At 42.8% G+C, this 24,075-nt stretch overlaps 1 protein-coding gene across 1 annotated transcript in view; it reads left to right on the plus strand.

The window, feature by feature from the left end:
- Opcml (opioid binding protein/cell adhesion molecule like) overlaps nt 1–24,075 on the plus strand; it is a 1,129,626-nt gene that overhangs the window by 148,948 nt on the left and 956,603 nt on the right. The window lies entirely within an intron of this gene.

Consider the following 24,075-nt stretch of genomic DNA (forward strand, 5'->3'; position numbering starts at 1 on the left):
ACACAACAAGAAGCTCTAGAACACACACAAAGGCACCTATACAGTTGTGTGCTCTCTCTGATACTCTGTAAGCTATGGGGGAGGTCTGCATGGTCATGTCTCTCTCGGGGTAAATTCAAGCTGTTGTCAAGTCCCATACATGGAAATTGATTTTAGGATCAAAAGCCTTGGGTGAATTATAAGATTTTTTTTCATTCAGGGTAGGGATTTTGGCATCCACCTTATGGGAAATCAGTCACAGAAGAGCTGAGAAGATCCATATAGTCAGTTGTTACCCATAATATTCTCCAGGTCACTACAGTAAGAGCACAGAGTGTTTGGTTTCTTACTTCTGTCAATCACTAAGGAGATAAAGTTGTCCCTTTGTTTCCTTGTCTATTACATAAACACTGGGTACTCGGCCTAGAACATAATAAATCCTCAATAGAATGTAAAGTTTGCTATCTTCTGTTTTAAATAGTCATGCAATTCACATGTATGCTCTGTTGAACCTCACGGTTTGGGGGGAAAGTTAATAGTATAGGATCATTTAATTTACATGGTTTTATCAGGCAGAGAAGAAGCAGGCTCTACATTTTGAAGCATGGCAATCCACTGTAATAACCCCAAAGCAAAGCAGAGAACATCAAATGCTTCATTATATTCCCTCTAGAAGTCACTATTTTCTGCTTCCTTTAGACTGAGCACATTCAACATTCTGTACTGAAACCAGTAATCCTTTGGGCTTTCCTAGCTTTGAGTACAATTCCCACAATAAAGACATTGACCTTAATTTATCATCTGCCTATCACCTTGTTCCTATACATTGATTAGCCAAACATTGTGGGACCTCTCCTATATCATGAACCTTTGGCCTGCCACACTTAAATCAAAGAGGAGGAGCTAGCATCAACTCAGTCCCTTCATCAAGTGTTCAGTACCTTACACTTTCCTCATGTCCTCAAGTGGGCAAAATGGAGCAGAGTAGGTAAAGTCAATGTGAGTGATTCTCTGGGGGCATGTCTGTGTGTCCACCTGTGTGTCCAACAAGCTCTTCTCCTTTTAGCTTTTATTATAATGTGATCGTTATAACTGTAAACATGATTGGTGTAATTATAGACATAATTGCATTGAGGGTTTGCTAGGAGCTAGCCATGGAACAAGGCAGGTGACAGCTGTATGGTAAAAGCACACCCACTTTCCCTAACACTCAAGACTAGAAATAAGAGACAGATGTTCCTCTGTGCTTTGTCTGTCCCTCTGTGCTGTCCCCCATGTGTACTCCTCTCATTCAGTGCAGTGTTCCCACCTCAATCTTACAGAGCTGGTTGTTGTCTAGGTCTCTTTGAACATTGTCTTAGAGTTTTACTGCTGTGAGCAGGCACTATGATCAAGGCAAGTCTTATAAAGGATAACGTTTAATTGGGGCTGGATTACAGGTTTAGTGTTTCAGTCCATTATCATCAGGGTGGGAGCCTGGCAGCATCCAGGCCACGGTGGTGTGGTGCAGGCAGAGCTGAGAGTTTACATCTTCATCTGAAGGCAGTTAGTGGAAGACTGACTTCCAGGCAGCTAGGACAAAGGTATTAAAGCTCATGCACCTAGTGACACACCTACTCCAACAAGGCCACACCTCCTAATAGTGCCACTCCCTGGGCCAAGTATACACAAGCATGAAATCCTTCTTTTTAGGAAAGGCTTTGAACTACCATCTCCATGAGAAATTTGTGACTCTGAAAAATTGTTCCCCAAGTTAGTTACATCCTTACAGAACTTCTGAATACCCCCCAACCCTGTCTTCTATTTTATGCACAATGCCTACTGTTACGCATGGTCATGTGGGATGCTGTTATTGTCTAGCTCGGTCATTAGATGCTTGAGTCATGTGAATGGGAGGTTTAATCTAGTTTGTTTACCCTGTGTTTCTTCCACTTGGGGAAATGCTTGGGATATAACAAGCTGTACATAAATATTTACAGAATAAATATAGACATTGGGTGAAATAATTAATCAACTTACCACATGACTTAATTGGGTGGATTAACTCCTTAAGCTTAACTGTCTGGTGAGGTTGTTCTGAACCTTCTAGAGAACTCTATAGCAGCTGCCATCCCTTCAGTATACTGAGAGACCAGCTAGACTGAGGTAGGACAAGCAGGCAAGGGGCCCATGGCTTGCATTTGTGTATGAAAGCCAGATCAACTGATACAGTTTCCTTCTCAGACTAAGAGTCTCTTTGTGACGTGGCCAAACCCTGACCCCTTCATTGCCATGCATGTGACATCTAGCCTTTTCCTTGAGACTGGTCCATTGACTGGCAATGTGTCAGTTCTTTTATGCCCGAGACATGGCCACACTGAGCTCTGAGCCTAGCTCTGTCTTAGTTTAACCCAGCACTATCCCTTCCTTGGAATTATCTCAGAAAGTATTCTGGCCCGGTATTTGCAAACATTTGGGTGCAGTATAGCAAAATGAGAACCAGAGGCCATCTGCCTCCAAGGCCAGTCTACAAACAGTTCCTTCATCTCCAGAACCCGCGTCTTCATCGGAGATGGGAGGGTGAGCATCTCCCTGGGACACTCCTATTCAGATGACCTCGCTTTGTCGTGCTACTGCAGTACTACCCTGGCCAATGCTTCCCAAGATCCTCCTCAGCCCCAAGGAACAAAGCATAGGGGAGCACAGCCACCCTGGAAAGAGGTCTTGGAGAAGAGCAAGAAATAAGAAAGATATCTGGTAGCAAGTCGCTATTCAAACCGGACGTGCCTATCTCTGTCCTCAACCCAGTGAATGAGACTTGGGGAACCTAAGCTCACATGACTGGGAAAATAAAAGTTGGGCAATCCGAGCTACTCTTTCGAACCCTGAGTCTGCTGTAGACCCATGTGCCTAGAGGAGTGTGTATCTGTTCTTCAAATGCAGAGGCCCACAGTATTAGGGGTAAAGGAAAGTGACCTAGAGCGAGACAGAAAAGGAGTAGTTCCATGGATCTGGGGGCCGGCCAGTATGTCTTCTAATTTAATTACTTATCTCTCCCTCAAATTGTTTATGGTACACTAGGCTATTAAATGCACCATAAGCAAACGGCTCCTGAAAAAGGAAGTAGATTTATTTGTTTTGGTTACCACTCCAACAAAAGTCTATTTCTTCCGCTAATTAAGACTCCATTCGCTAATTTAAATGCTATGCTAATTAAAGTATAATTCTGAAAATGTAAAAAGGACTTCTAAAAAAAAAAAAGGAAGGAAGGAAGAGAAAAAACAGGGTTGGTCTTTAGGAATTACATTAAATTTATTGCATTGTAACAATGGTAGGCTGGGTAATTATTTCATTTGCCGCCTGTGCTGGATCCTGGTGGCTTATTCATACCCATTCTCACACTTCAGCTCATTAACACACACTTCCCATTTTGCTCATTAATGGAACTTGTCTACTGATGGTTTAAGATGAGTTGTGAGTTAGACCCTTGGAGCAATGTTTAGAATTTCTTCAGCTGGGCCACACAGTGTGTAGAAAGCTGCTTCCTGACTTGGTGTTCAGTGAAAAAGTAGGAAAGAAGAAGAAAAAAAGAACAGAGAACATCTGGAGCTCCACTTTGTAACCAGTTTCAGAGCCAATTGTCCTGTCAGCTCTTCTGTTTTCTCTAAAAGCTATGGTATTTTACAGAAGGAAGGGTTGAGTTGATGATATTTTACAAGAAAGAGGATTCATTTAGTTGGTTGGTGGGTTTGGTTTTGACTGAGTCATGTCTGGAATTTTGAAAATCTGACCAGAGCTCAGAGATCAGAGCAAGAGAGACAAGGAACTCTAAGAGCCATAGGGGTGGGGAGTGAGGGGTGGGGCGGGGTTGGGAGGGTGTGCTTCATGACCTGGGTCTCCAACCTTATCTGTTGTGATCATAAAAAGAGAAAGAGCTATAAGAATGTGTTCTAAGGTGGTGTGGGGGAAGGGGCTACCACGGCATGCCCATGCCAAGGCATCCCTACGCCCTCAGAGACCAGCCACATGACAGTATAGTATAGAATAGAGTTTATTCAGGGCATGGGGAGGGGAGTTAAGAGGGTAGCTGAGGCAGAGAAAGGCAGAGAGAAGGAAAGAGTAGTGAAGTGAAGGCTGGCCATGACCATGTGGGGTAGAGGAGAAGGGAATGGGGAGCAAGGGGACAAGAGGCAAGAGAGTAAGAGAGGGAGGAGGGGCCAAGTAGCCCCTTTTATAGTGGGCCAGGCCCACCTGGCTGTTGCCAGGTAACTGTGGGGAGGAGCAAACCTGGCTGTTGCCAGGTAGCTGTGGGGGTGGAGTCCTGACAGAACAACAACATTATCTGCCATAGGAAACTTCTCAAGAGTTAAAAACATTCTTGCTTGTAAGAGAGAAAAGAAAGTGAGGGGCAGGAACAAAGTAAGCCACCCCAACTCTACCCTGTACCCTAATTTCGAAGCTGAAGCACCAGAGAGGAGATTAGGACCCTGAACTTCCTTTCCTGTTGAAGCACGTGGCCTCTACCTTCTAAACAAGTGGAGACAGACACGTGTCTTCCACTGAAGGCTGCCTAGCTACCCCTTGGGCAGCACATTCTAACAGTAAATGCTTAGAGTTTCTGCTAGCCTGGACCTTTTTCTGCATTTATTTGTTTGTGTTTCGGTATCGGTGGGTGTGGCCACTTGAGTCTCCACCCTAAAAGCCACTCCTGGGCATCTCTAGAGTCAGTGATCTCTCAGGAAAGAGTGGTACCTCAACTTACTTCCTCCTGCCCTGTGCTAGTCATTACAGCTCAACACACCTGTCAACAAGGAGGTGTCTCCAAATATATATATATATATATATATATATATATATATATATATATATATATATATATATTCCAGAAAAAGTAGGTGTGTCATCTTGCTTGCTCAGGCTCACACTCCTCTGTGTAGAATCTTGACCTTCTTTCTCCGTGTGTTGTTGACCCTGGGCCATTGCCCTGCTGTGAGCACAGACATGTGGGAAAGGTAAACTTCAAGACTTGCTCAGGCTCACTTTATCCCAGGGAAAAGTCTTCTTTCTGCTGGAGAGTGCTGTGACGAGTGTGGGTAGAGTCAGACGCTGTCTCTTGAAAGGTCATATCTGTATTTGAATCTGCCTCCCGGCTCTGAGCCCAGCCTTCTGGCAATGGGTTGGCTTGGAGAGACAAAGTCAGCAGGCAGGCTGTTTACCTTTGGGGGTAAACAGCAAGGGCTAGAGTAGAAAGGGAAGCTCTTGAAAAAAAATGAGTCAATGTATATCTCACTCTGATTTTCACTGCAAGAAAGGAGAGAGCAGGTGGAGCCAAGTGACTTCCCTTTCTCCTCTAGATGGGTTGGTCCCTGTTTTTTGTTAGTGACTTTCCTGCCAACAGCTGAATAAGATATTAGCTCTGTCAAACTAGAGCCACTTATGAGGCAGGCATCACTTTGCTCAGGTCATGGCTCAGAGAAGAAAGAAAGGGGAGGCAGGGATGGAAGATGTGAGGCAAAGAAATCAGCAGTTGGCTCTTGTGGAAGAATCACCTTTGTAGATGTATTAATCTGCAAAGATCTGGAGAGAATTATGTCAAAAGCCTCTCCAGCAATTGGATAGGATGTTGTTAATTCCATCACACAGCTAATGCAACCTGCCATTCCATTGGCAGGCTGTAAGTGTACTTGCTTAGCTTTGTACCTTTGAAGATGCTGAAGAGAGGCCAAAATGAGGGTAGGGAGGATGGTGGCTCTCAACAAAGACATGCCGGAAAGGCAAGAGGGATGGTGGTGACATCATCTTTGGGCTGTGTCTGGGGAGAGTGTACCTTAATGCGGTGCACACCCCTCACTTGATGCAGTACAGAGCTTTTGCCCAAGGCATGCAGAATGGTTACAAACTTGCCAGCTCTGACCTTTAAAATAGGACAGTCCCAAGTGGCAGATTGTACATCCCTGCTTATTTACAGTTAACACGGAGCAGATGATTCGGACTCAATTGTTTTGGATACTTCCTTCTAAAAATCAGAAACACCATTTAGTTTCCACTGCTTGCTTCCTAAGAAATGCCCAGGGATATCTCAGAAGGCATGCTTGGCCTGATCTCAGGACAGAGCTCTTGAGTACATTTTGTGAGCAAATATTTGTCCAGCATCTACTAATATGCTGGCCTGTGTATTTGAAACCAAGAAGCAGGTGGTGGTCTGGGAATGGTAGTTGAGAAGTTCCTATTGCCTGGGGGAGAGGACAAATTTCAGGTGGTTTGACCCTGTTCCTGATGCTCTGACACCAGCTGTGTCAGAATAAACTAGCCTTTTACAGTCAAAGGAAGCTATGAGCAGAGCCATCACAGTGAGGCATTTGATGGAGGGTGGGGCAGGAGTGTGGGATGAAGGAATGAGGTCCTGTGGAAGAAAAGCCTAGCTTCCCATCTTGATGTACAGGTAGGGCCATGAAGGGACACAGCTTAGGGCCATCCCTTGGGTGTCTGGGCAGATGTTAATGCTCACAACAAAGATGAGAAAGATAGAGGAAGGATGGGGAGAAGGTAAAGGGGAGAAGTGTCACTTTATCTGGGCGATACGCACAACTACTTCCTGATGTCTGCATGGGTTATTCTGGGAAGTGGCTTCTGTTGCTCAAGCCAAGGACATCACCTAGAAGTATTTAGGGTCAAGAAAAGTGACCTGGAGCAGGATTCCAGTAGCAATCTCAAAAACCATTTCATAAGAAGTAAAATAAATCTGGCAGGATGGCCTCCTTGTCCCTCTCCCCTATGAGGCCTCCCCTTTGTCAGGCTGGGTGGAACAGGGTGACAGGACATCGATTGGAAAGAGATAGATGGAAGAAAAAGCCCTCATGCCCACTGAATCAATGTCCCTAAAAGACTGTAGTGAACAGGATTAAAGGTTGAAAGACGTTTATTGAGGGGCAGCTCTAAGTGTATGTTTTATTAGTCAGGCCCAGCACAGGGTTTATAGAAATGCCCAGCCTGGCCGTTGCCAAGAGCAATAAATCTGGCTTTCTTCTTTGGTTGGCTGCCTGTTCAGAGGTGTGGATATGACCCCAGGCCAGAGGATAGAGGAGAGGGTGGTCTTCAGGCCATCTGGGGTGGGCCAGAGTCTGGAAGAAGGGGGCAAAAACCCCTCCTAGTGCCTCATTCCAGCCATTCACGAGTGAGATCAGACGGGTGTGTTTACCGCCTTGGTAGATAGCTGTGGGCTCTGTAAGAATTAGAATGTCCCCTGTCTCTCCCGCCAAAATCATTTGTCGAGCCTTTTGCCTGACTGACTCCGAAGCTATTACATGTATGGCATCCACACAGCTGGCCATTAATTGGAGGCCAGAGCTTGATTAATGAGCATTATGCTAATGCTGGGTCAGGGAGCAGATTATGTGGAAAAGACCAAAGCAGAAAGCCAAGTCAAAAGCAGTAATGCCCCCTTCCATGCTGCCACCTCCCCAAAATAAGCTGGCAGCCTGCAGCAAGTGGAGAAAGGCGTCCTGATGAGATAGCACACCAGCCTGCCACTCTTCCTCCCAGTCGTTCATGGTGTCTCCAGATTGTGCTCTCTATGTGCCCCAAGGAACAGCTGCAGGCACCCTTGAGAAAGAAATCCCCAAAAGGAGTGTCTCGGGGGAGAGTTGTTGGTGATTCTGGCTTAGACTTTGATCGGTTTTTAGGGACTCCAAAACACAGATGATAAACACACGACTGCAAACATGCACACATAAAATGTGCATGCTCAAGTAGTGGGCTTCGTAAGGATATTTGAAATCTGCCACTCATTCCTTGGAAGTTCTGACTCTTCAAGCAGTTGGAACGCTATTCATTTGTTGCTTATCTGCCAGCCATGAGTCTCGTTTTCTCTTCTCCCTGTTCCCATCTTGTACAGTGAACTCCAGCTCCTCTGGAATTCTTTCTTCCATCTTCCTGTTGTCATGCTCCCTACTTTGCAAAGGCATGAGTCTACCTCTTTCATATGTCTGTTATTCGACATACCACCTTAATCTTTCAGAGCCAGCACCATCTTTCTCTAAGCTCTGGGTCTGTGTCATCATAGCCATGCCAACCAACAGCATCAAATGTTGCTCTATGTGCACTGGGAACCATGCTGAAGTTGCCTTTATTCGTTGTCTTGGTTACTAGCTCACATGAATTTACTGACTGGGTAATACTGAAGCATACATTAGCCTGGACTCATACTGCTCCAGTTCATATAATTCCTAAGACATCTCTGTCTTCTAAGTGGTTTCTCCTGCCACCTATTAAAATATGAATCCTAGCCTCTCATTCTGTTACAACTTTTTTTCCCAGCACTTAACCACTGTATCCAATTATTGTGTCTACTGACATTCCTAAGCGGAACAGAGGAACAGACTGTTGCTCCTGGATGGCTGTGCTTCCTCACTGAGACTCCTGTACATCCCAGTGATGTTCATCTTACTCTGGGAGTAGCTGTTTAGGGTCCTTATCTGTATCTTCCATCCTGGAGCTAATGGCATTACTTGAAGAAGGGAAATTATCTACACTTCCCATGGTATGATCTTAGCATCAGGATGCAGGGCCTCATCTCTCTGTCCTGGAAATGATTTTTTAGATTATTCAGAGATTTACATAACTATATAGTAAGACTTTCTGCAACCATCATGAATGACAAGAAACACAGAAAGAGACTAGATATATTAGCTAGCAAAAATAAAGATCAAACATGAGACTGGCAGGCTGTGGATGATATGTAGCAATACTAAATTGAACTTTGAAAATCATATTCTTAATTTTCAGTGACATCGAATGTAGAAAGATATAGGACAAGACACATATGGTTTAGTTAAGGCATCAACTACAAAAAAACCCCCAACTTTCTATAGATATAATATAAGATAGCACAATATAGTGTTACCACAAAAGCAGACAAAACATCAGGCAACATTGACATAACATATACAAAGTATAACGTGTCTTTATTTATTCCATCAGACATATTACCTGGAGTGTGATATTACATTGAGAAGCTTAAAAAAGAAAAAAATAACATGTTCAGAGGAGATCAAATTGGAAAGTTAAAGAAACCATAGCTGATGTGAATTATTAGAGGAATTATTTCCTTCAGTATTTTTTCTGAAACTGACATTATGTGACCGCCTCCCCCTCTCTGTCCATCAAATACCTTTTAAAATGTTCTTTTTTTTCCTTTGGTTCTAAATGAAATGCCACCTCTTTGAACTCTCCTCAATATATTTCATCCAAATTTACCACATCACCATACCAATAAGTAAGGTTTATGACAAACTATCAAATTTAATACAAGTATGACACTTGGGTAGATGAGTTGCTGAGTACAGATTTTCTTAAAGATCATTCAAAACTTGGATGACATTGTTCTCTTCGGCTGTAACTTGAGAATTACATTGACATCAAGAATCTATTCAATAGAATCAACTCTAGAAAGGCAAAGGAAAAAATTCTTAGAAAAAAAATTATTGAAACCATGGGAAATATTTAATTTGGAAATGATTATGGTTTCATGAGACAACATTGAAAGCATTAAGAAAAACTTGGATTAACTGGCATGGCTTCTGGTCTCTGCTCAATGATGTTGAGGACCACAGGTAGGCAGCTCTCTGTGGGATATAGCATTTTAGACATGTTATGAACTAGTAATGCCTAGCAAAGACCTCACCATGACAGGGTGAAGAAGATGCTTGCCATGAAAGTAAAAGTGCCAGCAGGCACTCGCACAGTGCCTGACTGGTGTCCTGGGGCCATTTTGTCTATACCTGTTTGTATTAAACTGGGACCACTTGGGAAGCTAGGCATCTTGAGTGGACAGAATCGAATCTAGGGAATGAATTTCATAAGCATTCAGGGATTTACTAAAAGGAGTTACAGAGCCTCTTCAGAGGTAAGCATAGGGAATGGGTACCTTTCTCAGAGAGAGCAGACCAGGGCAAGCCTGGAGTTCCTCAGACCCAGGAGGTCAGGGGAGAGGCTCTGAAGACTTACTGCTTGTTTGTCTGAAAATGGGCTTCCCTGAAAAATGTGGATGTTCAGAAAAGAGCTAGAGATTGAAGACTAGATAGATCTATGCCACCCTTAAGATCCCAAAGCCAGTGACATCTGTGCCCACTTTGGTATCTTCCGTTGTTGAACTTCAGAGAGAGGCAACTGGATAAATATCTGGAACATAAAGTTCTTGACACTCCAGCCTCAGGATTACAGAGCAGAACAAAGCAGGGTACATCAAGAACAGTTGTCTGTCCTGTCACAGGTGGCCTCTGTTCTGCAGGATCCATGCACTCATAGGTTTCTAAGACACGAGCAATGTCTGTATCTATTCTTTGTTACCCATGTGTCTGGCCCTTAGGCTCCAGTTGGTGATATTTCTTCCATGGAGAGAGAATGCTAAGTAGCCTGTCCATTTCTAGTTTATAATAACTTCCATTCCTGGGCTTAGAGACACTAGATAGTAAGCTCTCTGTTCTTTATCTGATTTCTATCATTTCTCTTCTCTCTATTTTCTGCTTCCCTTCATTCATGTGTGTGTGTGTGTGTGTGTGTGTGTGTGTGTGTGTGTGTGTGGTGTATGTAGTATATGTAGATATACACAAATACATGTTTACAATCTTAGGGGTCTTCCTCAGTGCTACACACTTTACTTTTAAGGCAGGGTCTTTTCACTGAACTGACCTAGATATAGCTCACCACTTTCATTTGGCAAGACTGGGAGAATTCTCCTGTCTCTGCTTTCCCACTATGTGTGTGGGGGGTAGGTGGGTGGGGGGAGCGGAGGGGTACAGGAAAGGCAGATAAGCAAAAAGAGCAAAAATAATATAATCTTACCTACAAGTGATTGTTCCTAGTCAATTGTTAAATAATATTCTTGATGTGCAATCATTCTCTTATTTCATAAACTGTAAGTATGCATTGATGAGTTATATATAGAATGGAATTGTGTATGTATATCATTCATTGAGATAGTTCTAAGGAGCTTTAGTCGTCATTGGCACTGTTTGGATTCACAGTCATCATAATGACTGTCAATGCCTGCCCAGAGCTGTAGCTCATGCTTTTTTAGTTCTGATTTAGCTAATGTTCTATCGCTGAGAATTACTTAGAGTTTTTGGTTACTTAGCATTTTTGCTATCATTAGTATGCATGTATGTTTTAATTATCATATTTTAAATTCATTGTCTTCTTTCTAATTAACACATTTAAACTTTTTAATTGCCAAAATATCTAGATATGTTTTCATGTTTTTGTTTGTTTGTTTGTTTTTTTAATATAATGTTAAACCCTTTTGCAAGTCTTACACTGAATCTGTTTTCCCCAAATCCAAGGCTTTTATCTCCTGATCCTGTACAATATGCAGGAATAAATTCAGGTATTTTCTTTTTTCTTTTTTTTTCGTTAGCAAACCATCTTCTCTGGGGCAAAGTTTAAGTGCACTTACTTGGGAGTGCAGTTTCTGTACCCCCTCTCTGATCTTTGAATCTAACGATCATTGTTAAAACAGTGAAGTGCCTGGAAATGCGGAACAATGGGGAGCTTTCGTCGTGGGATTCCTGAGAAACTCTTCAAATAATTTTAATCTTGTGCAACAAATATTGATTCAATGACTTCTGTGTGCTCAGTACCATTTGCTGTAGGAACAGGCATGGGTCTGTCCTAAAAAGCCTGACAGCTTGATTAGGCAGAAAACTAGGCAAGCGATCCTAGAAATTACTAATGAGTTTAATCGATGCCAGAGCCTCAGTAGCAGCTGAAGATATGGACAGAGAAGTATATGTCCAAAGCGGAGATGAAGCCCAGGAGGCAATGAGGACCTTAGGTACCCCCTGCTAGCCAGGCCACTGAGTGTAGCCATGTCAGGGCATGACCCAGACACTGGGCACTCTTCTTTAGATGTGAAGTTTGAAAGTTCAGTGCTCAACTGTCACTAGAAATAACTCTGTAGTCATTTTCTTCTTGGAAGCTGAGAAATGAGGTCTAAGTAGTAATGACTCATGCCAGAGGACAGGGCCCGGAAAGTCTTCTCTCTCACTCATGGGCAGTATCTGTAGCATGCCATCAGTAAGGCACAATTTTGCATATGGTACATTGTCTGCATGAAAGTAAAGAGTGAGAGAAGAAAAGCGTTTAAAAGAGATTGGGACCGAATAGGTCTCAGAAACCCAGATAAGGGGTTTATGTGGAGGCTTAATTAAAAGCTATGCACAAGGTAATGAGGAGATAAAGCACAGCTCTGATCACAATTTTTAAGATTCATCCAGCTCAGGAAGGGTCTGGAAGGCCAGGCTAGAAACCTCAGGACCCATGAAGCATCGGTCATACTGCTTAGTGCATTAGGCAGAAACAGTGTCCGAAGGGACTTTCACCACATCAAAAGAATGCTCTACACAAACCACGTTTAAAAGTAGTGTTCTGTTACGGTGTAATGAACATATGAACTATACCGGCTTCATTTTTGCACAGGTGGCAATTGTATATACATGGTCCTCACAGGTAGTACAAGAACATCACTGTCACCTCCAACACTTCATCCCCCTAAGGGAGCCCCCACCCAGCTCTCCCTCCCTTTCCTGTGGGCAGCCACCCACATACTTTCTATCTCTGCAGCCTTGGATGCTTTCTAGAATTCTCATGCAAAGACTCTCATGTTTTGTATTATGCCTAGCTGCTTTCACTGAACTTCGTCACCTTGACATTCAGTGCTTCTGTTGAGTTTGTTCATGTTTGTTTGTTTGCATATTTCTCTGTTTCTCCATCTCTCTGTCTCTGTCTCTGTCTTTGCCCCCCTCTCCCTTTCTCATGTATGTGTGTGTGTGTGTGTGTGTGTGTGTGTGTGTCCCACATAGGCCAAAAGAGGGTGCCAGATCTCTCAGAGCTAAAGTTACACCAGTGTGAGCCTCTGCTAGGAACTGAACTTGAGCCCTGTGGAAAAGTAGCAAGTGCTAGTAAATGGTGAGCCAGCTCTCCAAGCATTTCTTACCACATTGTCATGTTGCTTATAGATGTTGACTGTCACAAATAAAACTGCTACACATAAGCAAGTTCACGTCTTCTATAGATGTAAGTTTCATCTCCACTGCTTAAATATCTGGAGGCAGAATGCCGCGATCATCCAGGATCCATCGTTTTCACATGTTAAGTGAAGTGTGGATCATTTTTATATTACTAGGATATTAGTAGCAGTTCAAGTGTAATTAAATATACTATGATGTATGCAGGTAATAAAAATAGTGAGGCCTTTTAATAACGAAGAATATGAACTTACATTTATGGCACAAAGATAACCACAACATAAGCAAAAGCAGGTTGTAGACTGCTGTAAATACACTCACCAAAATCTTAGTGGCATTTACACACATCTATTTATTTAGTTAGCTTTGTATGGTGTTTGGATGTAGTTTTAATTACTATTTAATTTGTTTTCATAATTGGGGAAATATTTTATAACTTTCTCCCAAGTAATTATAATATCCTGATCTCAGAAGGTATACAGGGAACTGGAGGTAAATTCAAGTAACCACTGGGTAACCGAGCAGCTTTTACAGGGTGGGAACTTATGGAGTGAGACGCAAACTGTGGTCACATTATAATGCATTTCCTTTTTGCTTTTTAAATTAACTTTTAAATGTTAACTATATATATTTTCCTGAAAGAGAAGAATGTTTTGTTTATTTTATTTTATTTTTTTTTTAGTATACAGAAAGAAACAACCAGGAATCTATGTTAATAATAGCTTGATTATTTCCAACTCAAATGTCACTAAAGTAACCACTGATGTATAAACCTATGCAGATCTATGCAGATCTATGCAAACAATTATTTAAATTTGAAGAGGAAGGAAGGGGTACTTGAGAATGGCAGGATTTGCTAGATTGCTATTGTGTCAGGAGGGCTTCTTGGTACAAGGCCACCAAAATGAGAAATGAAGGACACCGAGCTTTGAGAGGACCCAGTTAGTCTCTGTAGGAGGATATAGGGAAGCTCAAGGTTAACCTAATGTAATAATAAGCCATATGAAGTACTTTATTGTCTTCCAAACATCTACATGCATTAGCTGCCTTCTACTTGGGAAACCCAATGAGGACCAGGAGAGGGATTTCACTTTAATCCATTTCATAAATGAAATGAGTAAGATTCATAGACGTTCAATAACTGACAACAAATATTAGCACAACTCTTTAAAGATTTACAAAGAGCATTCTTACACATTTTCCCATTTCATCCTCACAACTGCAGGGTAGGGCAGAGAACAGATATAGTTTTTGTCTCTCCTGTTTTTCAGAGAAAGAAGCAGAGCTACAGTAGTTTAAGGAACATCGTTGAAGACAGCATACGTGAGGTCAACCATCTGGGTTCTAGTGCCAGAGCTATTTAATTTGTTCTGTAGTTGTGACATGCCTGCAATCGCCATGTGTGTGAAGGCAAAAGCTAGTTTTTGCCTTCAGTCTTACAATACCAGCCGAGTGTGAATCCATACTTCTTCTCTTCTAATTATTGCCTAATTTACTATAGTAAAAAGCTGAAAATGTTGATAGCTCTGTGTCTCTGTCTCTGTCTGTCTCTGTCTCTGTCTCTGTCTCTCTCTCTCTCTCTGTGTGTGTGTGTGTGTGTGTGTGTGTGTGTGTGTGTGTGTGTGTGTGTTTGAATCTTAAAGTCCTAGCTATTATTTTCACACCCAAGGGGTTTTGGTATACTGGCATGATGATAATGAATATTATTCTATACAGTCTAGGACCCCAGTTCCTTGTGACAGTATCCTATGCCAAGAAGAATTAAAGTGTGCATTGTGAGAAAACAAAGATGTACCAATTAGCTCCCAGCTCTGAGTCCATTATTTTTTGCTGCTCAAGGTTAATTTCTCAATCATTATCCCATTAAAAATATTTGCTCCTTCAGCAGCACATTAAAAAAAAAATATCCTAATGACTTACTTTCTCACCGCTCTACACTGACACGTTGGAGAATCATAGTCATGGCAGTGTTACCTTCAAAGAGTAAAATGATTAGCTCAATATAAAGTGTTTGGTAATAGCACTCTTATTTGTAGTTAACCTTAAGTAACTAAAGACAAGAAACCTCTACTATTAAACTGATAATCCACTAAATTATTGCCTAAGGGATGGCTACATAATTGGAAGCTTAGTCAGGGTCCATGGTGGGTATTTTGTTTGTCTGTTTGTTTTTCTTGAAAATAAGAAGGCAAGTGCATGTCCTTGGAGTTCACTCAGCCAATGTCATGATACTTGGCTGCCCCAGTCTAGTTGGTCTGAAGGTTCCTACTGCCTGGGATTCCCTGGTCTTCTGGCCATAAGCAAGAATACCTTTGATCCTTTTGTATCGCCCTTCTTCGAAAAAGTCAAAAGGACTTCTTTCAGAAGTTTGAAATTCATTTAATTGCATAGCTGTGCTTTTCAGAGGCAAAGATGCCAAATGAGGAACGAGACATCTGGGACAATGTCTCTGAGTGCAGCCTTTTCCTCTGCTGAGCTGAATAATGCTGGGAGCAAGGGCATCTTCATTCTAACAGTTGAGGCCACATCCACACTACCTGCCTCATTACTGCTTCCGAAGCTGACCATTGAACTTTCCTAACCAGAGACTTGGAGTTTTAAAGATGACTGGAGGACAATAACTCGTTCTGATAAAGGCAGGATATTTATAGGCATATGCAGGCAGAAGCAGAAAGGTCTAAGGAGCGAGCAGCTCTGGGATGTTATAAGTTGAGGATGTGTCTACAGTCTGTCTCTGTGTTTAGCCAGCTGGGAAACCCTCCAAGGATGTATCCCTTGGGTAGTATAGTGTAAACTTGGGGAGGCAGGAATATACATGCTTGCTGTCAGTCAGAGTGCTCAGGCTGCACAGCCTTTTATTTGAATATTGGGTACATGCTCACCTTGGTGGATGATCCTTAACACTACCCTCCCCCATCACCTTCAGTCTTCTTGCCATTCCTCTCATTTCCTCCTTTTGTCTTCCTCTCCCCTCCATCTGCCTCTTCCTTTCCTCCCTTCTGATCTCACATTGAGCTAGCAAGAACCAGAGGGAGTGAAAGTGATAGGGTTTTGAACATGGCTTCCCGACCTGAAGCAACACCACCGAAATTACCGAAACCAACTCTGCCCGGATGTCCTCCTCCGAGGACTGCCTGAGTGCTTTGCATCAATTCCCACTTCACCTTTGGAATGGGGAGAGAAGCAGTATGTTACTTGCCATCTTTGGAGTGCACAGGGAGAGGAGGTGACAGGAAGAGCCAGGACAGATGTTGAATCAGGAAGAACCCCAGGTTGCGCCCAGTCTCTCCAGTGCTCTCCAGTACCAGGCTGTTCTTCACAGAAGAAGCTAATGGGGTGTGTAACAGGAAGCAGAGGCTGCTCCTCCGAAGTGGGATAGAGCTCTCCTTAGGTATTTCTGAAGCTGTTGTAAGAATAACAGTGGATATAAGGTGTGACATAAACACCAGGAAATTAACTAGTTCTTTTCCTTCATAGAGTTTGAACTTGAACCATTCCTACTGCACTCTCACCTGCCTTGGTCAAGCTTGGAAGGTTTTTAGTGAAGGTGAATGAATGAGTCACCATCTTTTATTGTCATTGTCTGCCTTCATCTAGTCATCCAAAGTAGTGTCATCTTCAAAGACTCAGGGCTTGATGTAGACGCTGATGTAGTTGGGGTTCCTTTCCAATATGGAGTCAATAAGGCTTTCTGAATATGGAAGGGTCATCTTTGGCCTCAGTTTCTGTTGATGCAATGATAAGTTGGGAATCTGTGGCAGGGGTCGGGGTGGGGAGTGGCAGGGAAGCATTGAGAAACATGCGTGCTGTCTTTAACTATGTCCGTAAGGAGCCAGACTCCTGTTATTGAAAGCTACTTAAAGGCACGGACAAGAGGTCATCTGGTAGGGATGACAAAGGGTCACTGGGCTCAGCCCCTTCAGTCCAGCTTATTGCACCATGGGTATCTGGTTGCCTCCTCCTGAGGGAGCAATGAGTGGAATCTTGGACAGGACCACTGCTTCCTGCTCATCTTTTCAAAGTGGCTCTTAACTTGGCGTGTGCTGCAGTAGAAACGGCCTCATCATTAAATTGTTCTTGAAATCGGACAGGATGAACATGGCAGCCAAATGTGTTTTGCTGCTGCTAAGGACTATGAACTTTATTCTTTTATTTCCCCCAAGGAAGAAGTTAATTTTATTCCAAGTTAGTCTGCACACTTGAGCTGAGAGGGGTAATATGGGTGAGAGACATTTCTGAATCCTTGGCTTCTATCTCCAGCCTCTGTTCCTCCTCGGTCTCATGCAGGGTTAGCTCTTGGGAGGCAGGGAAAGAAGACCTGTTTCCCTTTGACATCTAGTCTTAGTTTTGAGTTCTTTAGACACATGGAGTTCTTTCCTCCCCACTGTTAGGGAAAGTATTGGCCCAGGACCCCCAAGACCAAGATTTTAGTATGAAGGAGATATGTTTGCACCAGAATGACAGAGGATAAGGGATAAGAGACAAAGACAGGAGATAGAGGATGAAGCAGAAGGGGAAGGGAACAAGTAAGAGGAAGGAGGCTTATTTATACAGGAGGTGGGGGAAGGGAGAGTAGGGGAGTGAGACAATAAAGGGCTGCCCCTTGTTAGATGGGCAGCTTAATGCTAACTGGGAGTTAGCCAAAGGGAGTTTTCATTGTGGCTCAAAAGTTTATAGCTGGACCTTGGTAATCAGCCTCAGGAGGAAAAAGTGGCCAAATAAGGGAATAGAGCTTGGTGGCTATTTTTAGGACTGTAATCCAATGGGTTCTGGCAAGGGAACGGGTATTGGGGAGAAGGGCAAGTATGTCAAGAAGGGAGAAGTCTGTCAGTCCATGCTCTGTGCTAGACACTCATAGGGAAGGGTTGATGAGTTCCATTTTACCTGGAGCCATACTGCCCTTCCTCTTCTGATCTTCTTTTTTAAAAAAAAATGGTTGACACTCCCCTGCTCAGGAGCACTAAGTCATGTGCTGACAGACTCACCTCCCACGCCTTTAGCAACAGCCACAGGCTGGGTGCTCATCACTTTCAACAGTGTCCTTTAGGATCAGTATTTATAAACTGATTATATATATATATATATATATATATATATATATATATATATATATATATATTCTTCCTGCCAATAATTTGTATGGTGAAACATTTTTTGAGACGGGAAGGAAGGAAGGAAGGAGAGGGTAAATAATTCCTCTGCTCATTCATCCTGCTAAATGAAATGTGACAAAGGAAAAGAAACTGGAGTACAAAGAAGACACTGGTTGTGGCCTGTAGAATTCATTCTGTTCCTTGCTTATCGGACCCTTTGTTTGAAACATGTCTGAAGGATTGACCAGGAAGCAGTCTCCCATCGCCAGTCATCAGGTTTGCTGGTACCCTGATTCTTCATTTTCCTGTCTCCAGAACTGTCAGGGATGAATGGTTGTAGTTCCAGCCCCTGCATCTGTGCTACTTCGGAATAGCAGCACATAGCCTGGTTTGGCCAATGAGATGTACGAGGGAGTTGGTTTCCAAGAAAGGCTTGGCCTCCTAGCAGAAGGAATGCTCAAATGCTGTGAGCATCAAATTCTCCTTGCCTGAATGTCAGCAGCCATTTTATGAGTAAGAGGACTAGCAATGCTTTTAGACTGTGTGACAGAGCAAGAAGGTTGAGGCTTAGGCAGCAGATAGCACTCCCAACTATTCCTAATGAGAAAAGGAAAGTCTCCATTTGTTTAATCCATTAAGATGTGTGATGTAAGCTATCGATTCCTGATTCCCATTACATTTTGAAATGTTAATAACTAAGGATACAGGGTTACAAAAAAACAAAAACAAAAACAAAACAAAACAAAAAAACAGGCTCTTGGGGAAGTAAATAAATCATGAAGGTGGGACCATCACTAATGGAACCAAAATCTTCATAAGGGGAAATGGGAGACATGTAGCTTCTCTTTATCATGGATGGATTCAGTAAAGAGATGACCATCTGCAAACTAGGAAGCCGGCTTTAATTGAATGAGCATAAGATTTGCAGGTGCCTTGATACTGGATATTGCTGCCTCTAGAGTTGTGACAGATGAATGTTTATTGTTCCACCCCTGAATCTCTGGTACTTTGCTCTAGTAGCACAACTAAGACAAGAAGTTGTCCCTTCACCTCTGAGGTACCTACCCTGGCTTGATGTTTGCTGCGGTATGACAGGAGGGTATAACAGCCCGCTCTGGTCATGATGTGATTCTAGGGTGATCTTGGTGTGATCATAATACAATTCTAATGTGAACCTGGTATGATCTTGGCATGTTCCTCATAGGATTCTAGTGTGAACTTGATGTGAACCCGAACTTCTGATGTGAGCTTGGTTTGATCCTGATATGCCGCTGACATGGATCTGGTGGGATCTCGATGCAATCCTGTTGGGATTCTCAAATGGATTAGTGTCATTTTCCTGACTTTGCTTCTAAGCATTTGAAGTAGCTGCACATAGTTCCCAGGGACTTAGAGTGGGTATACAAGTGAATGTATGTGAATTTGTGTGGGTGGGTGCAGGGGGGATAGAGGAAGAGGCATATTGATGAAGAAGAAGAAGTCAAGTCATGGGAAAGTCTGCCAAAATCAAACACTTGAAAGACTGTAACATCTTCATCTCAGTTCTATCAATTCTGTTTCCTAAAGTTCATAAGACTCCTCTCACTGACAAACACTTCTCCCTTTTAGGAGCTCCAGTCTAATTACTTGCTCCATAAAAATTCAGAGTCTCTCCTATGTACCAGGCCTCATAAGGAATTTGGAAATACAGATTAAAAACAAGGTCTAAAGCTTATCTTCTTGAATGTATAGTCATTGTACAGTATGTAACTTACAGAATTACATTTGCTATTTAAAGCGATATTGTAAAATGAGTTGGTTTTACTATATATGTTAGTATTTTGTAGATAGGGAACTAAAACTGAAGTTCAGTGTTTTCTCTGAGAATATATAACTAATCAATTTTGGAGATAGATTTGTATACAAATGTAGTCTCTTTGATTTGCACAAAGTGAAATATTGACTTCTGTCTTTTAAAGACTCTAAGTCTGATGGGAACTATAGAAAATAAAATAATAGAACTGGATTTCTGCTAACTACTGTTTATTTATGTATGGAGGGTAGCCTTAGCTTTTTAATTTGAGAAATGGAAACATTAATATACCTGGTGAGCCAGAGTATAGTTGCTATTTAATACATGACAGTTGGCAGGATAGGTAATCTGTGAATGTGTATGTATGCACACATGTATCAGATAGACATGTGAAAGTTTGAAATGAGATATGATCCCCCTGTTTGCTATTTACAAAGGGCTGGCTGCAGTTGGCCAAGAGAAGCTGCTGAATCCCTGAGGAAAGTGATAAGAATTTCACATAAAGGGGATATTTTAGCTAGAACTTAAAAGGTGCTAAGAGGCAGTAGGCAGGTGGACTGGAGTGGATGTGGAGAGGGCCCTCTGGGCTGAGTCACCTGTGGGTTTTGAGATGCTTGGCACTACCAGTACCAGGCGCAACAACAGCCAGGACTTCCAGTGTGGTCATGCCAGCTGCAGGGAGAAAGGGATGCATGAAGGGAGTGCGACTCAAAATATGGGTGTAGGACATGGGGAAGTTTCTGAGTTTTATAGAGAAACAAGGAAAACATGTAACGTGGACGCTAACACTCCCTTAAGGACTTTCCAGTTGGCTAAGAACCCAGCTCATCAGAGTTAGCATGCTGGCACATGGTCAGAAAGATTGTCCTGGTAACACTGCTCTTCAGGACAGGGAGGGTGACTGAATGCCTCTGGCAGTGCCCCTTCACCTGCCATGGCTCCAAGCCTCTCAGGACAGGGATGGTGACTGAATGCCTCTGGCAGTGCCCCTTCACCTGCCATGGCTCCAAGCCTCGCCTATCTGCTTGAAGTACTCTTTCCCATCCGTGTGTAAGAATTCACCCATAAGAACAAGCTTGAGTCATTGCATCTCCCTATCACAAAAGCATCTCTTAAAGAGGAAATAGCTCTAATGGACATCTCTATTACAGTAATAACCAAAGGCATTGCTTTCAAGCAGTATTAGGACGCAAAAAGGAGACAGCCAATAATCTATGGCTTTTGGATTTTTTAAGGTGTGTGTGGGGGAAGGGGGTCATTATCATAAGGAGGCTTTGTCTTAAGCCAGGTAAGGCTGGGCTCCTATAGCTTCTCAGTGAGAGGACTCCATGCTTCATCTACTTTCCCTGAACCCTTGGCCAGCCATGATAGTTTTGTGAAGCCTTTTTTTTTTTTTTTTTTTTTTTTTTTTTTTTTTTTTTTTTTTCATTATCTTATTCTGTTTATCCCAGGAAGCTTCCTAAATTACGGCTGCCCTTTCTTGGGGAAGTTAAGTGGAATCCCAGGCTGGGGAACATGGCAGGGTTTCCTGTAGGCTAAGGCCCTTTTAGTCCCTTTCCTGGCTCTGCAGAAATCACAACTTTCTGATTACCCCAACAGACAATTGACCTGCCCCACTGCCCTTTAGCAGTTCTCCTACAGGACAGGGATTTGCCTATTGTTGTTTACGAATGGCCCAAAGTACTTTTCATAAACTCCCCCCAAGCAATGAAGGTGCTTTGCTATACGGAAATTGAGTCTTGTATATACAGACTCATTTTACCTCAGTTACCAGGACTGTGTCCTAACAAACCCTTTGTCAATGAAAATACTGTTATATTCCAAACACACTTGATATACCTAATGTATGAATGGTATAGATTAGGCTTAGGTATGGAAGAACATGCTGACTTTATCTCTACCCTTGTCTATACAACCTGGTTGTCAAAACTATTGCCAGAGTTTTGCCTCCTCATACCCTTGTTACGAGAAGTGATTTTTTTTTTTTTTTTTTTTGCCTTATGAATCATTTTAGGGTGAAAGAACAGAGTAGATGGCTTTGAAATGGAACACAGTACCCATTGCTTTACTTTAACTAGGCTCTTCTGTTTTGGTGCTACTGAACCTAGTCTACGTTTAGAGTTTATAATTATTCTAGCCTAGAATAATTATATTATTATAATGCCTCTCTCACTTGCTTTGTACATGTGCTACCCAACTGCTCTACCCAGGTCTTTTACAATCTGCGTGTGCGTGCGCGCGCGCGCGCGCGCGCACACACACACACACACACACACACACACATTTCGAAACAAAGTCTTCTTAAATTACTCAGGAAGACCTTGAAGACACTCTATAGCCCAAGCAGGCATTGAATTTGTGATCCTCCTTCCTCAGCTTCCTCATCTGGGATTACACTAAGTAATTGGGATTCTAGGTCAATGTGTGCTTGGGAGAACATCGGCCTCTAAAGGACTAGGGTCTGATTTCTGCTGCTCTCATTACAACCAGTTCAATCTTTGGAGCTTAGTTAAGGTATCGAATCTTCCTTATCATCTTCTGTGAGACAGACATGAAGACTTAAATATTAAATGAGAGTTATACTCTACAGTGCTGGATACATGGTGGATGATACATTAACATTAGCTGATATCACAACCAGTCTGATGTCAGCAATTCTATGCTAGGGTTTGTAGCTTTAAAGAAGACATGGCTGGATTTGTACAGAGAGGCCTAATGAATGTGAATAGCCATGCAGAAGATACTCTTCCGGGAAGAATATCAGTTTCTGTGTCTCCTTTCAGCATACATTAGCATAGACCTTGGAAGGGAAATGGAGGAGCTGAGAAACTAGGGGGGGCTAAGGGGGGAGGGCAGGGAGGGGTGAGAGCCTGGGCCACAAAGACTTCTAATGCAGGCACATAGAATTTATTTCTTTAAGAAAGAGTGTGCAAATAAAATTTTAAATCAAGGAAGAATGTGATCAGAGGTGTATGTGACAACCCTAAATTATAGTTTCTTTAAGAATTCTTCTGATAGCTGCTCTATAACAGAATCAACTCCAAAGGTCTTCTCGGGGCCTACCAAGCCCTATCTCCACTACCTCCATACATTTCTGATGACCTTTTCATTGTCATAAATCTGTCAAGCCTTTGCTTCCAGCTGGTTTCTGAGAGCTGTTCTCTGTCCTCGGGACTTCAGTAAAATGCCAGTTGATCTAGTCAATCACCAAGGTTGATCTCCTTGCTAGCATTGCCCTGCTCACCCATCTGCATATCTCCCTGGACTTCATGGTCTGTATTCCATGCAGGCAGGAATACCATTTACCTTGCTGCCTCAACCAGAGACTGTTAACTCCATGAGAAAAGATCATTTCAGATTTTCCAGCCTCCAGAGCCGGGTCAGCACAGAGGAGCTGTGGAGCTATGGCTGAGCAATGGGATCATCCAGATAATGTCAACAGACTGGTTTCTCAGTCCAGATGAGAGACAGGGAGGTCCTCAGCCAAGGCAGGGTGCAAATGGATAGCATCCGGAACTATGATTCCTGACACATCACTTTAACCTGCTTGAGTCCTGTAGTGAATGCTGAGAGTACAGGGTAGGTAAGGTCCTCACAGAGTGCTCAGCACTGGGACCAGACCATCAAGGTGGTGATAACAAAGCATAAGACATTGGGCAACCATAGGGCATCATGGAGAATGCGTAGAAGTGAGAGCAGCAGGCATTTCCACCAATTTCACATTCATTAAACTCCTTGAGAGCTGGGGAAAGAAAAGGACAAGCTCTTTCCCTCTGGGCTGGTTGTGAAACCAAGCTGCAGCCAGCAGAGGTGAGACTCTGGGAGCAAAGCCAAAGAGAGGCAGGGGACCTTTCATCTTAGCTTCTGTGGTGTGTAGTGGGTGTGAGGAAGGCTAGAGAGTGAGTCAAGAGGAAATGTGTGAGTTTATCTCTGATTTTGATTGTTGCTTATAGAGGGATCGAGGAGACTTGAGTATGTTTCTCGTCTGAGAGTGAGAGGGTTACATGAAAAGAAGAAGAGAGGATAAACTCTCTTGATTTGATAGAAGACCACAGAAAGGGAGAAGTGGGGTCAAGAGCTGAGTATTGATCTTTGGAAAAGGAGGAGGAGGGAAACACTTCCTCAGAATTATAGCAGAATAAGAAGATGTGGAACCTCTCTCTCTCTCTCTCTCTCTCTCTCTCTCTCTCTCTCTCTCTCACACACACAC

This window comes from Mus pahari, chromosome 10, assembly GCF_900095145.1.
Source record: "Mus pahari chromosome 10, PAHARI_EIJ_v1.1, whole genome shotgun sequence".
Classification (NCBI taxonomy): domain Eukaryota; kingdom Metazoa; phylum Chordata; class Mammalia; order Rodentia; family Muridae; genus Mus; species Mus pahari.